The 16,331-nt window shown below is 36.4% G+C and overlaps 1 protein-coding gene across 6 annotated transcripts in view; it reads right to left on the bottom strand.

Moving 5' to 3' along the window:
• The window catches only part of LOC132126686 (band 4.1-like protein 1), a 342,878-nt gene extending 331,166 nt beyond the window's left edge, over positions 1–11,712 (bottom strand). For all 6 annotated transcript variants that reach the window (XM_059538113.1, XM_059538114.1, XM_059538119.1 and 3 more), the window contains exon 1: positions 11,529–11,712. The gene's annotated coding sequence lies outside the window, so the exon portion shown is untranslated. The remainder of the gene's footprint in view (positions 1–11,528) is intronic.
• Positions 11,713–16,331: the final 4,619 nt, after the last annotated feature.

Below are 16,331 nucleotides of genomic sequence, written 5' to 3'. Positions count from 1 at the left end.
CTAGTTTTCACATATAGTGTAAACATTTTACTAGTTAGACTTTTTCCAAAGATTTTTTCCAAACTATAATTCCTGACTAAATATATAATCAAGTGAAACATTATGAAGTTTCAATAACAATATACAATACTATACCATTCAAAAGCTTGATGTAAATAATATAAATGTAACAAATAAATAATACATAGTCGATATAAAAAATGGACGACGGGTAATTTCTTGCTGATAAATTCTGAAAAAACAGAGGTGTTAATTACAGGACCAAAAAACTCTACATGTAATAACCTAGAACGCTGTCTAAGACTTGATGGCTCCTCTGTCAATTCTTCGTCATCAGTTATGAACAGTGGTCGGCCGATTATCGGCCTTGTCAATTTATATTTGACTTTTTTTTTTTGACAAGTTTTTCTGCTTGGCCGATGTCTTCAAGGCGGGACTTTTATTTTGACAGGCGGGAGCATCAGCGCCTGAGCACACACAGTGCATACACTCTCTCTCTTGTTTGTAGTTGTTGTTAACAGTTCTGTCTAATAAGAATAGAAGTCTGTCTAATAATCAGATAGAACGATTAAACAAAGGAATTAATGGATACAGAAAGTATTATAACGACTGCTTATATATTAGACTTATTAGTAATAGTAATAGTAATAGTAATAGAAAGGCAAACATTATAATACTTTCTCGTTTGCTTTTAGCTTTAAGCAAATATGAATTTATATAATTTAAACAAATCTTTGAATGACTAATTAACATTTAATTTCACAAACCTTGCAAACTTAGTCGAATCCAGCTGTGAGAACTTGTGAAGTGTGCATTTTTTTTATCCAGCATGATCACGTGTTCTATGTGTGATGGTCAGTCCCTGTGAACTGAATGTTTTAAACTTTAAACCTGTGCTGTGCTTTATGCATTTGCCCACTGTCATATTCATGTTATTTTCACTGTGTGCTTTAAAATTAAGGTTACCCTGGCTTTATTTGAAAAATATGATTCCCAGTACACACAAACTTCCCAGAATATTGAGTGCCCTCTAGGTTAAAGTGTTTACTTTCTTTTTTAATTATATTTTTATAAAATATTTATTTATTTGTGAAATGCTGTCATCTAAATTATAAGCATGTTTCTTTTACACATTTATTTTTTTAATCCATTGTCAAATTATATGACATTTCTGAAATATTAATAATAATAATTTAAAAGATAATATCGGCTTTATATCGGCTATCGGCTCCCCTGCTTTCCAAGATATCGGCATCAGCAGTCAAAAGAACATATATCGGTCGACCAGTAGTTATGAACCTAGGTGTGTTATTTGACAGCAATCTTTCCTTAGAAAGCCACATTTCTAAGATTTGTAAAACTGCATGTATCCATCTCAAAAATATATCTAAATTACGACCTATGCTCTCAATGTCAAATGCAGAAATGTTAATCCATGCGTTTATGACCACAAGGTTATATTATTGTAATGCTTTGGGTGGTTGTTCTGCATGCTTAATAAACAAACTCCAGCTAGTACAAAATGCAGTAGCTAGAGTTCCAACTAGAACTAGTAAGTATGACCATATTAGCCCGGTTCTGTCAAATATCCAAATCCGTTAAAGGATTTTAAAGCTGCATTAATTAGGTAAACCGGAACCGGGAACACTTCCCACAACACCGGATGTACTGTACTTGCTACATCGTTAGAAGAATGGCATCTACACTAATATTAGTCTGTTTCTCTCTTATTCTGAGGTCACCGTAGCCACCAGATCCAGTCTTTACCCAGATCAGATGGTCACTGCAGTCACCCAGATCCAGTATGTATCCAGCCCAGATGGTGGATCAGCACCTAGAAAGGACCTCTACAGTCCTGAAAGACAGCGGAGACCAGGACAACTAGATGAGCCCCAGATACAGAGCCCCTGTAAAGACCTTGTCTCAGACGACCAACGGGAAAGACCACAGGAAACAGATTATTCTTCCACGCAATCTGACTTTGCTGCAGCCTGGAATTGAACTGCTGGTTTCCTCTGGCCAGAGGAGAACTGGCCCCCCGACTGAGTCTGGTTTCTCCCAAGGTTTTTTTCTCCATTTTGTCACCGATGGAGTTTTGGTTCCTTGCCGTTGTTGCCTCTGGCTTGCTTAGTTGGGGACACTTTATTTACAGCGATATCATTGACTTGATTGCACAGATACTATTTAAACTGAATTAAGCTGGATGATGACATCACTGAATTCAATGATGAACTGCCTTTAACTGTCATTTTGTATTACTGACACACTGTTTTCCTAATTAATGTTGTTCAGTTGCTTTGACACAATCGGTTTTGTATAAAGCACTATATAAATAAAGGTGACTTGACTTGACTTGAAAGCATAGTCCGTGCTACTTCTGTACCACACATGGACTACATACGCACTGCAAACAGAGTATGTCTGCACCTTACATACAGCTCACAAAATCAGGTTTGCACTGTGTAAGCTATTGTGCAACAATTACAAGATTAAAAACAAAAAAACAGTGCATGATCAAACATTTAGGTGAGATAAAAATATATTTTTGAAAAAAATGGCCCCCTTCACCCCTCAAATGAAAAAAATAATAATAATAATAAAACCACACAAGAGTCATCTAAGAGAGGAATTAATTTTCAAAAATGAAATTCAGGCCCTGAATAAATGTCTAACAATCTTGATTGGATCATCGCTATAAATAATTCTACTTGATTTAAAAGATAGGTATCGGTGATCGGATTGGCAGATACTGCTTTCTGTGATCGGTGATTGGCCTCAAAAATCCTGATCGGAGCACCCCTAATACTGACCCTCGTTTACAAAGTCTGGTGAAAATGATTCATGCAAACATAAACGCATTTAGTTAAGCACTTTGCCTAGAATCTGTTAGGGCCGGACCAGAATATTCAATTATTTTAATATCTATTCAGTGGGTTAACATTTGATTTTCAATTTTGAGAATCAAATAATCTTTTTTTTTTTTTTTTTCATCTGGCATCCCCTGTGAAGCCGTTAACTCGTAATTCGCGCTTGAATATAGATGTTACAGTTACAGTTATATTTCCACGTGAGCCTGGTATGGCGCAGAATGATTACAAACCGTTCTCGCCCCGGAATTCTCGGCAAGGTTAGACAACCGTTAGAGTGCGTGTGCATGACATCGCCACTCTGTTGACTGGCTACCAGTTTCTTCATAATTGGCTAAGTGGAAATGTGCTATTTGATCAAACAGCCAAGTAAAGAGAAACATTTGCAATTATTGATATTAGTGTTGTCAAAAGACCCGGTACTTCGGTACCAAGTCGGTACTAAAATTTTTTGAATGAAAACGAGGACGGAATCTCAAAATCCAGTCATGTAAATTAAACTTACATTTTAATATGGACAGTCATGGAATTTGTCAAAGTTAGCAAAAATTAATCAAATCAAATCTCCATATGGACCAGTATCTGTAAATGTTAAGCCGCAAAAGTTGTTTGAAATATGTATCCGTGTTCTGTATTCCGTTTCTCTGTGTGAATGAATGAATGGCAGAGATGTGCGGGTTTGTTTACTACATAGACTGAAGCGCATGACGCTTGCATTAATTTCAGCATCTGAGCTTGAGAGTTCTCTCTCCATCAAGCGATCTGAACTTTTCAGTTCATCTCAATGGACGCAAAGCACACCTGATGCTCTGTAAACTCTTTATGAAGGCGCACGACTCACCGTCGCTTTACTGATAGCGCTGTTTCTCACACATGCAAAGAGAGAGAGAGCGAGAGTCTTACCACGCTGAATCGACACGCTATATGTAAACTATCCTTTGTTGTCTTCTCCTGTCAAAATAATGGAGTTCATTTAGAATTATTCACATTCATTTTCGAACAAGCAGAAGACATTCTCCGGTAGTGGGCGGAGCTTATGCGCAAATGGCAATTTCATTGGCTGGCGCTGATCTCTTACCGTCCCTGTTTTGATTTCAGCAAATCATTTTGACCGAACGCAGACAACGTGATTAATATTCATGAGCCCAGCAGCTCATTAATTCATAGTGCATTGTATATAAATTAGTATGATAGTAGAATTAGTAGTTGTATTATCTTTTAATAATAATTAATATGATCTATTACTACTTTTTTTACAGAAACCCTCAATGACCAAAAATATCTTAAGCATCACCACCAGTCTTAAGTTCAGTTTAAATGACAAATATGCATTCATTAGGCCTAAAAGTAAATTTTTACATAAAGGCATTGTGTTAGAAATATTACTATTATTTAGTAAAATGTATGTGATACTGCTACTGTTGAAAATTTTTATAAAACTTTATTTTTTAAAGAAATAAATCACAATATTTCTTCCATGTTTCTTTCATTTCTTTCATTTTAATAGCAAATCCCCTTTATTTACCAAAAATAAAATGTGTTTCAATTTCATAAATTAAAAGTCAAATTAAATTTGGGTGAAACTTGTTTACTGTTTTTCATAATTATATAACTTGTAGAAAAACTTTAAACACAATTGTAAGTAAGTATAAAGAATGGCATTGGTTTTATTTTTAGTGCTAAAAAGTTTTTTAATTAGCATATTTTTGTGTTTTGCTTTGGTACCGAAATTGGTACCGAGAACCGTGGATTTTCACTGGTATCGGTACCGAATACTGAAATTTTGGTACCGTGACAACACTAATTGATATTATATCCGTCATTGCCTTCGGTTTATTTTATTTTTCACGTCAAGATTTTTTTTTTCTGTTATTGAACAAAGTAACATAAATATCGGATAAAAAAGGAGAAATATCTGATAATCGTTCATATCACTGTTTATATTACACAACCAAGGCAACGACTGACACATTGCATTCCAAAGAGCTCTGCTATAAGCACCAGTGAAAAATGAATCGCCATGGAATGGAATAGTTAACCAAAGAGAACCGTTTGGCCCGATAGTGTAAAAGCGAGTTATGCATCACCCATGAGTTAACGTCATGAACGTCATGATTCAGTTCATCTGGAAAAGAAGACAAAAATGCAGAAGACCTCAACTGTGTGGGAGCACTTTAAATTGAGTGAGTACAAGACAAAAGCAGTGTGCCATATATGTGATTTGAAACTCGCCTACCACAACAGCACATCAAGTTTGAAAAAATCTGAGTTCTGTTAAGCATGTTTCCACCGCTGGAACTTTACCCAGGAACTAGGAATTTGGGCTGGTACCCTGTGTGTTTCCACTGCAGGAACCAGGATCTAAATAAAGTTCTGGGTAAAAAATAGCCCGTCAGAAGTCCCTTCTCACAAGGTAGTAATTTTTTTCAAAGGTTCAGAACTTTCGAGGCTGAGACATGGGCCCTAAACATGCTGATTGTTTGAGTTCACGTAGCATTGTGATTTCAACCACCATTTATTCCGATACTTTTCTAAATATTACTGTTACTGTGGCATGAAATGTAGTTTTAAAAGTATTTCAGGCGAGAATGTAGTTGTTTAAAACTCAAATCTGCAGTTTATTCATAAAGATTTAAAAATGCGTTTTGCAGATTTGGAGACGATCAGCTCCAGGAGATAAGCGGGAGCTCAGCACACATGTTTACCAATGAGAGCGGTCTCGATTCAGCTACTCCGTCCGACATTTGCCGCTGGCTCTGATGTCTCTTTAGTGATTAAACATAAAATAGAATTAATTTTGGGTAAATCTAGCAGGTATTTTTTGGTATTTATTCAATTTATCTATTTGTTGAAATGAAAATAATAGTTTAAATAAAAAGAGGAAATTTATATTATATTTAGTTTTATTGTAATGTAGGCTGTATTCATATACACATTTACCTGAACTACATTTCTGTGCCTATTAATATGTTTAAATGAAAACTTAAGGAGGCAGTGGTATTTGATATCATATTTTGTCTTATTGTAAATATACAGTGAGGAAAACTGCAGTAGTCAAGGCGAGCTGACTGGTGTTATCATTATTGTTGGTGTAAAAAAAACGAGCTGCTTTTAGCCTCCATGTTAATCAGTAATTTTACACATAATAAAAACATGCCCTTAATTTGCTTGGAAAATAATTGTCAATACGGCAGCCATAAAAAATACAGATAATGTAGCGCAGCCTAAAAGTATTGCACTTAACAGGCCTGTGTGTTTTGTATCACAGTGTCCATTCTCGGAGCAAATAAACCCTGCCCACGTGAGGAACGCTGCTTCCAGGTCACGCTGCTCAGTAGTTTTTTAAAAGTTGACTAATTCTGAACATGTCACATGTCCATATTGCACCAAAATGCAACACTGCACTCCCATGGGTCTGCAGCAACACACCCGCCACACGTGATGTCGATTGGATGAACGGTTCTCGACCTAATATTAATGCAAACAGACAGACAGAGAGATCCCTGCCTTTATTAGATAGAAGAATATGTTCAGCCCCTCCCTCCAAAGCTTTGAATATTCGATGTTGATTACTACCGAAGCATTGAAGCTCAAAAATGGTATTCAGACCAGCCCTAGAATCTGTGAACGGCTTGCTCTTAGAAAGTGCTTTTGATTTGTGGGCATTTAAAAAAAAGCACTGGGTGGATTTCTATCATTAAAGGGTGGTTGTGTACACACATTGCCAAGACACATTCAAAGTCAAACGCCATGTAAAAGTGAATTTCACATCACAGCACCAGAAACACCTCTGGAAAACGTTAAAAAAGTGACACACTAAGCATTCTCAATCAGCCACATTCAGGTGGTCAGAGTCAAAGAGCTTGGTATCTAACACATTTGAGTTGCAAATGTTTGCTCCATCTGTGAGTCACACATACAGATTCTCACTACGTCTCTCTATATACACGCACATGGGCACTTTTAACTATTTGAAAGTTTGAAATCTTCTTTATATTTCATGTGTGACAACGTGAATAACGTGTGATAAAAAATAAATGACTAAAAAATAAAAATGTTCACATTTTATGGAAAAGGATGGAAGCCTTCAACTTCCCAACAAAATTAAATAATATTTAATAGATAAATAAATAAATAAAATAAGTGAAAATGAAAAAATCTTTAAATGTATTTTAAGAAACAAAATAAATTAGTGTAGTAGTTGTGAAGACAGTCATTTAATAGCTTTGTGTTATCACTGTATGGCAAAAATAGCTAATTTGATATTTTTTATGAGGCAAAGTGTAAAATTAAACCTAACTGGGGATTCTATTAATTTTTCTGATCTACTACTATCTACTGATCTACTAGAGCAAAACACTTCCTAGGAAGACCTGTCTTCTTTTCATTTGTAAAGCAGCAGTATACATTTAAATCTACCTTAAATCCACTGAGTTGCCAAGTACTCAATTCTTTGAAAACAAACTTGCTTCTGATTTGTGCCTTTCAGATACACTCTTAAAAATAAAGGTGCTTCACAATGCCATAGAAGAACCTTTTAAGTTATTTGTGGCAAAAGAAGGATCTTCAGATTACAAAAACATAAGAAAGAGATGATTCTTTAAAGAACCTTTGACTGAATGGTTCTTTGTGGAACCAAAAATGGCATCGCTGTAAAGAAACTTTTGAAGCACCTGTATTTTTAAGAGTGTAAGCTAAATAACATCTGAAACATTATATGTTGTTAACAGAAAGCACATAAAACACTTAACAATACTCTTAACAATAAGCTCTCATATTCATATAATGTAGCAATTTTAGATACATAATGAAGCTGCAGTTATACATCTGCCATTACCAGACTACTGTAAATCAACATCCATCAACTACAGTAGGGCCGATAGACGATGTCGCAGATGCCTGATAGATATCACAATCTTGAGCCGATGTTCAACACTGATTTTTGTCGGGTTTGTTCGAGAAAGCTAGATATGTGCAGATGCTACAAAATTAGGCTGTATGTGATATATCATGATGAGTCAAGAGGTATTTATTTGCACTAAATCTGCGTAGATTGTTAAACATAATTTACGAAAAGTAACCTGCTAAATTGGTTAGTGATTTGACAGCGTTACCTGCCACAGTTGATTTTTTCTCGCATTTCGCGGGTGTTAATTTCAAACCCTTATAATAATAATAATAACAATAATTTCTCCAGCCAACATAATTTTTGTAGATATTTGGCAATTAAGATACAGTATATGGCAATAAACAGAATCTAAATATGCTATCCATTGTGAGAAGAAAAAACAACAGGCATTGTCATGTTGCAACAACTTCAGTGTAATTAGTGCTGGCATCCTTAGTATGTTATATTTTTTCTGTACATTAAACTAGGGACGTGAAGAGCAGAGGTTATGCCTTCTTAACACAGAATGTGTTTACAGTCTTTGATGAAAGAACTTACTGTCTACCTTTCCTTGTTACAGTCCACATTTGTGTATTTTGTAAGAACTAAATAAATCAACATTTATTAACTCTCTAAATAAGAACAATACACTTCAGAGGCTCAAATACTTTCAAGTTAAACTTGTTTTTCAGTTTTGTGGCAAAGGTTTGTAGGAACGCCTGACTGAACTTGCAACTCCCCAGGGTGTTTTCTTAACTGTTTGGGAGGGAGATGTCACATGCAGTGTTGGCATAAACACTCAGATATGTGTGCATGTATCTTTGTAGCATTGTGAGCTTGTAAATCTGCTAGATACACTGCATAGACAGGTGTTAGAAGTCACAAAAAAACACAGAAAACACAAACGTCAACAATGCAAATTTTACAAGTGGAATATTAAAAACCTAATTTGGACTGACAGTCACACTGAGATGGCAGAGATGACAACTTTATCAATCCAAACATAACATTAGAGCCTGTATGACTTTCAAAAGTTGTGATACTCGTAAAAAAAAAAAAATGGCTAGACATAATTTATTTTCAAGGAGCGACAGATACTGTTGGTCTGAGTACAGGTGCTGGTCATATAATTAGAATATCATCAAAAAGTTGATTTATTTCACTAATTCCATTCAAAACGTGAAACTTGTATATTATATTCATTCATTACACACATTCTGATATATTTCAAATGTTTATTTCTTTTAATTTTGATGATTATAACTGACAACTAAGGAAAATACCAAATTCAGTATCTCAGAAAATTTGAATATTGTGAAAAGGTTCAATATTAAAGACACCTGGTGCCACACTCTAATCAGCTAATTAATCTAGTTCTGTAGGCTACACAATCATGGGGAAGACTGCTGACTTGACACCTTGCACAAGGGGGGCAAGACACAAAAGGTCATTGCAAAAGAGGGTTGCTGTTCACAGAGCTCTGTTTCCAAGCACATTAATAGAGAGGTGAAGGGAAGGAAAAGATGTAGTAAAATAAAAAGTGTACAAGCAATAGGGATAACTGCACACTGGAGAGGATTGTGAAACAAAACCCATTCAAAAATTTGGGGGAGATTCACAAAGAGTGGACTGCAGTTGGAGTCAGTGCTTCAAGAACCACTACGCACAGACGGATGCAAGACATGGGTTTCAGCTGAAGCATTCCTTGTGTCAAGCCACTCTTGGACAACAGACAGCATCAGAAGCGTCTTGTCTGGGCTAAAGACAAAAATGACTGTACTGCTGCTAAATGGTTCAAAGTTATGTTCTCTGATGAAAGTAAATTTTGTACAATTTTGTACAGTTTCAATCCACATTGCTTTAGGTTCAGTGTAAAGTTTCCACAGTCATTGATGGTTTGGGGTGCCATGTCATCTGCTGGTGTTGGTCCACTGTGTTTTCTGTATAGGGAGTTTTAGAGCCCTTTATGCTTCCTGCTGCCTACCAACTTTATGGAGATGCAGATTTCATTTTCCAACAGGACTTGGCACCTGCACACAGTGCCAAAGCTACCAGTACCTGGTAATGAATGAATATAATATACAAGTTTCACTTTTTGAATGGAATTAGTGAAATTAACTTTTTGATGATATTGTAATTATATGACCACCACCTGTAGAGCTTAACTTAATGCAAATGAGCAGTGACAAGGAAAATGGCAACAGTGATACACCACCTGATATTGTTGAACACTTCAACCTGATTTTCAGGGAGTAAACATTTTCATGCAGTGGAGCAATTTTGACAGTGGGACAGCCCTGACTTTGTTACAGCCTAGAACTAAACTGCTGGTTTCATCTGGCTATAGTATGCAATCTGTGCCACTATTTTGACACACTATTTCCGTTTAATACTGTAAAGCTTCTTTGACACAATCTACATTGTAAATAGTACTATTTAAAAAATGGTGACTAGAAATGGCCAACTCCCTGGCCAGTGCATTAACTAATTAAATAGGGAGTTGTTTAAGGAACATCCTAGAACACTGCTTCTAGACTTGTGCATGTGAGTAATGATCTTAATTCAGTCTCAACAATCTTCATTCAAAGATACTGCTAGCTAGATCAAATTAAATGCCTAATAGCATTGAAGACCAGTGTAGTCTGATTCTGCATGACTTTTATCGGGCTTAATATATATATTTTAATGAATCATCAACATCTTGCACATAGTCTGCTTGACATAAATGTCATCACCAGAGGAGGATACAAGGATTGTTTACCCCTTGTGCAGCCCAAAATGTCTAATTCATACACACATACATATCCGGGATTGCTGTCCACGCATTTGTTGAACTAACTGCAGTCATTGGTGGTTGCACCACCAGGTGGCAGTCTGAGCTGTTACTAAATTAACCTGACTCGGTTACTAAACTGTAAATTGCATGCAGCATAAAACATGCCAAATTAATATGCAGATAATCTGCTGCAGCAAGCCCTAACAGGACCTGCCAAAAGTGAGAGAGCTACATGACTGCAAGTGATTACTTATTCCATATCCACCTTGAAATTAACCAATACCTGTTACCGCATTTCTCAAAAGCACAAATTAACAAGAATTCCTAAATTATGAACACACACACAAATAAATAAAATAGCAAATAATGCGTATTATGCTTCAAATTAAACGTTCTTAAAGGCTAGAATACCAGACAAATATTTAGCTGTTAGGCTACATTACGCCAAATGCCATGTTACTTATATTTGACATTCATTCAAACAAATTACTTCAGAAGCCGATCCTCTTCTGCTTGATTTTGATCTGTAATAGTCGATTTAATAGTACAATCAATCTACAGCATATGAAAACATTACATAACAGCGATCTCTTTCATGCATCAGTCAGTGGATGCCCTGACAATGTCTGCGTACTTTCATGACGTGATTGTCATTGAATATCTTTAGTATCAATTGTCTTTTTCTCACTTTCCTCACCCACATACATTATATTTACGATGCATTCAGCTACGATGTCCGTTGATTAAAAGGCTTAAAAAATGGTTTTGCGCATGCAGGATTTTTTCCCTTTTGTGTAATGCGTTTGCTCAATAAAGCTGAAACAAGGAATCGCACTGTAATAGCCTATACAGCAGTGTTGCGTTTGACATAACCTTTCTAGATCTAATGTTTCTTCTCCACTGCAAAACAGCACTAATCATGATTTACAAATGCACCGGCTTTACGATTAAATGTACATTAAACTATAACATGGTGACACGCTGCCTTGTCACTCACCTGAGCTATCAAGCGGTCGTCCAGGTAGCTCGTAGAGATTTCAGAGTAATGAAGTTCAAGCAGTAAAGGCGAGTCGGTCCCGCCCAGATCCCATCGACTGTTTCACGGTAAGGCACCCACCAAATGCTACAGTGACTCAGAGCAACAGAGCACGGTTAAACGAGGGACGTCGCTAGGAGGGTTATAGAGAGAGTATGAGAAGTGTTCAATGTGAACAGCCCTGGGGAAATAAATTACATTTTTGGCCGCGGTGGTGGACCTTTGTGTGTGTGTGTGTGTGTGTGTGTGTGTGTGTGTCAATAATTTTATGGGCATTATCAGATGAAACCAGCGCATCTCAAGCAGAGTTAACTAACATGAACATTATAAGATGTTCAACGATATGTAACCTTATTTTATAATTATGGAAGGTGTGCATTTCCGCTTGAGCACCTGTTCCCCCAGAAAAAAATATTAAAACAAAGAAAGTAACTAACTTGTATTTATTTAGGATTTGGTCCAAAATGTAAAATATTTCATGCAGTGCTATTATGTAGCAATGCTCTGCTAATTTGACACTAGAATTTTTACCCAGTGGAAATGTTTCTGCAAAAGGAAAATAGAGAATACAAATTATTTTTTCTCAAGCAAATATAATAAGAATAGTAGACATGTTTCTGAAATAAGAAAATACAGAATACAATACATTAACAACAAGCTTTAACTAAATGCTCTGCAATGCTTTAGCTAAATGCTCTGCTGTTTGGCAACCAAAGGTAGTATCCTCACAATTTTTTTCTTCTTAGAGAAAGGATTTCCAGTCAGGATTTAGACCATATCATAGTACTGAGACTCTCCTTACACTTACAAATGACCTGCTCTTATCATCTCATCATGGTTGTAACTCTCTTTTAGTGCTATTCGATCTTAGTGCTGCATTCAACACTTACATTTACATTTACATTTATTCATTTAGCAGACGCTTTTATCCAAAGCGACTTACAGATGAGGACAGTGGAAGCAATCAAAAACAACAAAAAGAGCAATGATATATAAGTGCTATAACAGGTCTCAGTTAGGTTAACACAGTACACGTAGCATGGGATTTTAAATAATATAATAAATAAAAAGAAAACAGATAGAATAAAAAATATGGAATGATATTCCGGACTTTATTCAAAAGGAATTGCAAATTGTATTTGCAATTGCGTTTTCAATTTGTGGACGCATAAAATGTGACATAATCCAAGCACAAATGCAAATCGCGCATTACTGTTTGCATTTTCGTTTAAGCGAACGCACAGTGTCTGCCAAATTTAAAATGGAAATGCAAAGTCCGTTTGCAATTGTGTTTCCCATATCTTAAGAGCTATGAGCCTGTCATATTTAAATAGCAATATTAATTACCACATTTGCCTTTTCACTCTCTCTGCACTGTGCATGTAAACTGCCAAAACTCAAATGGAATCGCAATTCCTTTTGCATTTGAATTTCCAACGTCTACACGGAAACCTGTCAATCAAGTGACAGGGGTGGGGCCATTTTATTGGGCATGTTTGCATTGGGAAGTGATGTCACTCACAGTCGACGGTAATAAAAGAGGCAATTGATATAATATTTAGTTTCATTTGTAATGACTGTATATATACACATTTTCCTGAACTAAGTACATTTCTGCTGCTATTATTATGTTTAAATGAAAAATGAAAGGAGGCAGAGGTATTTCATATCCTTTTTTGTTTTATTGTAAATATACAGTGAGGAAAATTGCAGTAGTCAAGGCGAGCTGACTGAAGTTATCATGTACGCTGCTGTTTGCAGAATTACCGGACCTGCGTCCTCACAGACATCACACTCCCGAGTCGAATGGACAAAGTCTGAACTACGGAGGATGCATGTCCGAAACCAGCGCCGCGCCGCGAGACGAGAGTCACTAACCACCGAGCTACCGATCTACACCAAATCAGCTCCAGATCTCTCGATTGAAAGACAGGACTCTCGGCGTCACATCGTGCTGCTGCTGAATCAAGGAAATGTGACCGTGTTAACTTGTGACCTGTGTTTACCTATTATGAAAATAAACCATAGACCACTGACTACATTTTATGGTTCATGATGTTAAAGAACATTTCATAACGTCTCAAACAACTGTACATTTGTGGCTACTGTGGTTTAATTATAAACACTATCGATAACTCATATTTACCATAGTAAAACATGGTACATTTTAGTATGATCGAAGATACAAAAATTCTTCGAGAACAGACTTGTATATGTGCATTCCCAGAAGAGATGAGAAATGGATTCGTGTTCAGCACCACAAAAAGAACATAAAGTATCAATATCAGGAAACATCTTTTTTAAGTAAAGCTTCACAGGATAGAAAAGATGAAGTAATTTTTAAGACACATCCTTAACCCTATTGGTTATTAAGTATTTAGATGACAAAGTCCACACTAATTAATTAATAATTAGTCAACTGTGAGTGACGTCACTTCCCAATGCAAACACGCCCAATAAAATGGCCCCACCCTTGTCACTTGATTGACAGGTTTCCGTGTAGACGTTGGAAATTCAAATGCAAAAGGAATTGCGATTCCATTTGAGTTTTGGCAGTTTACATGCACAGTGCAGAGAGAGTGAAAAGGCAAATGTGGTAATTAATATTGCTATTTAAATATGACAGGCTCATAGCTCGTAAGATATGGGAAACACAATTGCAAATGGACTTTGCATTTCCATTTTAAATTTGGCAGACACTGTGCATTCGCTTAAACGAAAATGAAAATGGTAATGCGCGATTTGCATTTGCGTTTGGATTATGTCACATTTTATGCGTCCACAAATTGAAAACGCAATTGCAAATACAATTTGCAATTCCTTTTGAAAAAAGTCCGGAATATCATTCCATAAAAAAAAGAATAGAGCAAGCTAGTGTTAGAGATCTTTACACATACACACATACACACACATACAATTGCATAATAAATGAAAAGAAAATAGAATACAAAAAGATTAGAAAGGTAGATTTTTTTAAAGAATAGAATTAGAATAGTGAGTGTTAAAGTTAGAGGGTCAAATAAAGATGGAAGAGATGTGTTTTAAGCCGATTCTTGAAGATGGCTAAGGACTCAGCTGCCCGGATTGAGTTGGGGAGGTCATTCAACTAGGATGGAACATTTAATTTAAAAGTCTGTAAAAGTGACTTTGTGCTGGGATGGCACAATCAAGCGACGTTCACTTGCAGAATGCAAGCTTCTAGAGGGCACATAAGTCTGAAGTAACAAATTTAGGTAAATGGGTGCAGAACCAGTGGTAGTTTTGTAGGCAAACATAAATGCCTTGAATTTTGTGCGAGCAGCTATTGGAAGCCAGTGCAAATTGATAAACAGAGGTGTGACGTGTATTCTTTTTGGCTCATTAAAAATTAAACTTGCTGCCGCGTTCTGAATTAATTGTAAAGGTTTGATAGAATTGGCTGGAAGACCTGCCAAGAGGGCATTGCAATAGTCCAGCCTGGACAGAACAAGAGCTTGAACAAGGAGTTGTGCAGCATGTTCCGAAAGAAAGGGCTTGATCTTCTTGATGTTGAATAAAGCAAATCTGCAGGATGAAACATCGTCGGATCATCAGGATGGAATGAGAGGTAGAGTTGAGTGTCATCAGCATAGCAGTGGTATGAAAATGTTTCTGAATGACAGAACCTAATGATGCCATGTAGACAGAGAAGAGAAGTGGTCCAAGAACTGAGCCCTGACGCACCCCAGTAGTTAGATGTTGTGACTTGGACACCTCACCTCTCCAAGATACTTTGAAGGACCTATCTGATAGGTAAGACTCAAACCATTGAAGTGTGGTTCCTGAGATGCCTTTTGCCAGTAGGGTTGATAGGAGAATCTGGTGGTTAACCGTGTCAAAAGCAGCGGACAGATCAAGCAGAATAAGTAATGAAGATTTGGATTCTGCTCTTGCCAGTCTTAGAGCTTCAACAACTGAGAGCAAGGCTGTCTCAGTTGAATGTCCACTTCTGAAGCCAGATTGGTTGCTGTCAAGGAGGTTGTTGTGTGTGAGAAATGTAGAGACTTGGTTGAACACCGCTCGTTCAAGTGTTTTTGCAGTGAAAGGAAGAAGGGAAACTAGTCTGTAGTTCTCTAAAAGAGATGGGTTGAGGTGGGGTTTCTTAAGTAGTGGAGTTATACGTGCCTGTCTAAATGATGAGGGAAAAACACCAGTGTGGAGGGATGTGTTGATGATGTGAGTGAGTGCAGTTACTACTGCAGGAGAAATGGCTTGAAGGAGATGAGATGGAATAGGATCAAGCGGGCAAGTAGTAGGGTGATTAGAAAGGATGAGTTTTGAGACTTCTGCCTCAGAGAGTGAAGAGAATGAGTATAAGTTTGCTGGTGATATGAGCTTGACTGATTGTGGTGTGGAAAATTGTGCACTAATGTGTTTAATTTTATTAATGAAAAACGTTGCAAAGTCATCAGCTATTAGAGATGAAGCAGGAGGGGGAGGAGGAGGACAAAGAAGTGAACGTCAACACTTGACCACAACATTCTCTTGAATCAACTATAACTTTGCTGGCATTAATGGAAGTGCATTAGCATGGTTCAAATCATACTTATACCACCATCAATTAGCAGTGAATAAAGAGGTATAATATCGATCACAAATGCAGTTTGGAGTATATATATATATATATATATATTAATATATATATATATATATATATATATATATATATATATATATATATATTAATATATATATAAATTACGACCTTTTCTCTCAATGTCAAATGCAGAAACGTAGTTATTAATG

This window comes from Carassius carassius, chromosome 44, assembly GCF_963082965.1.
Source record: "Carassius carassius chromosome 44, fCarCar2.1, whole genome shotgun sequence".
NCBI lineage: Eukaryota > Metazoa > Chordata > Actinopteri > Cypriniformes > Cyprinidae > Carassius > Carassius carassius.
This window is presented reverse-complemented; position numbering and strand designations above follow the sequence as displayed.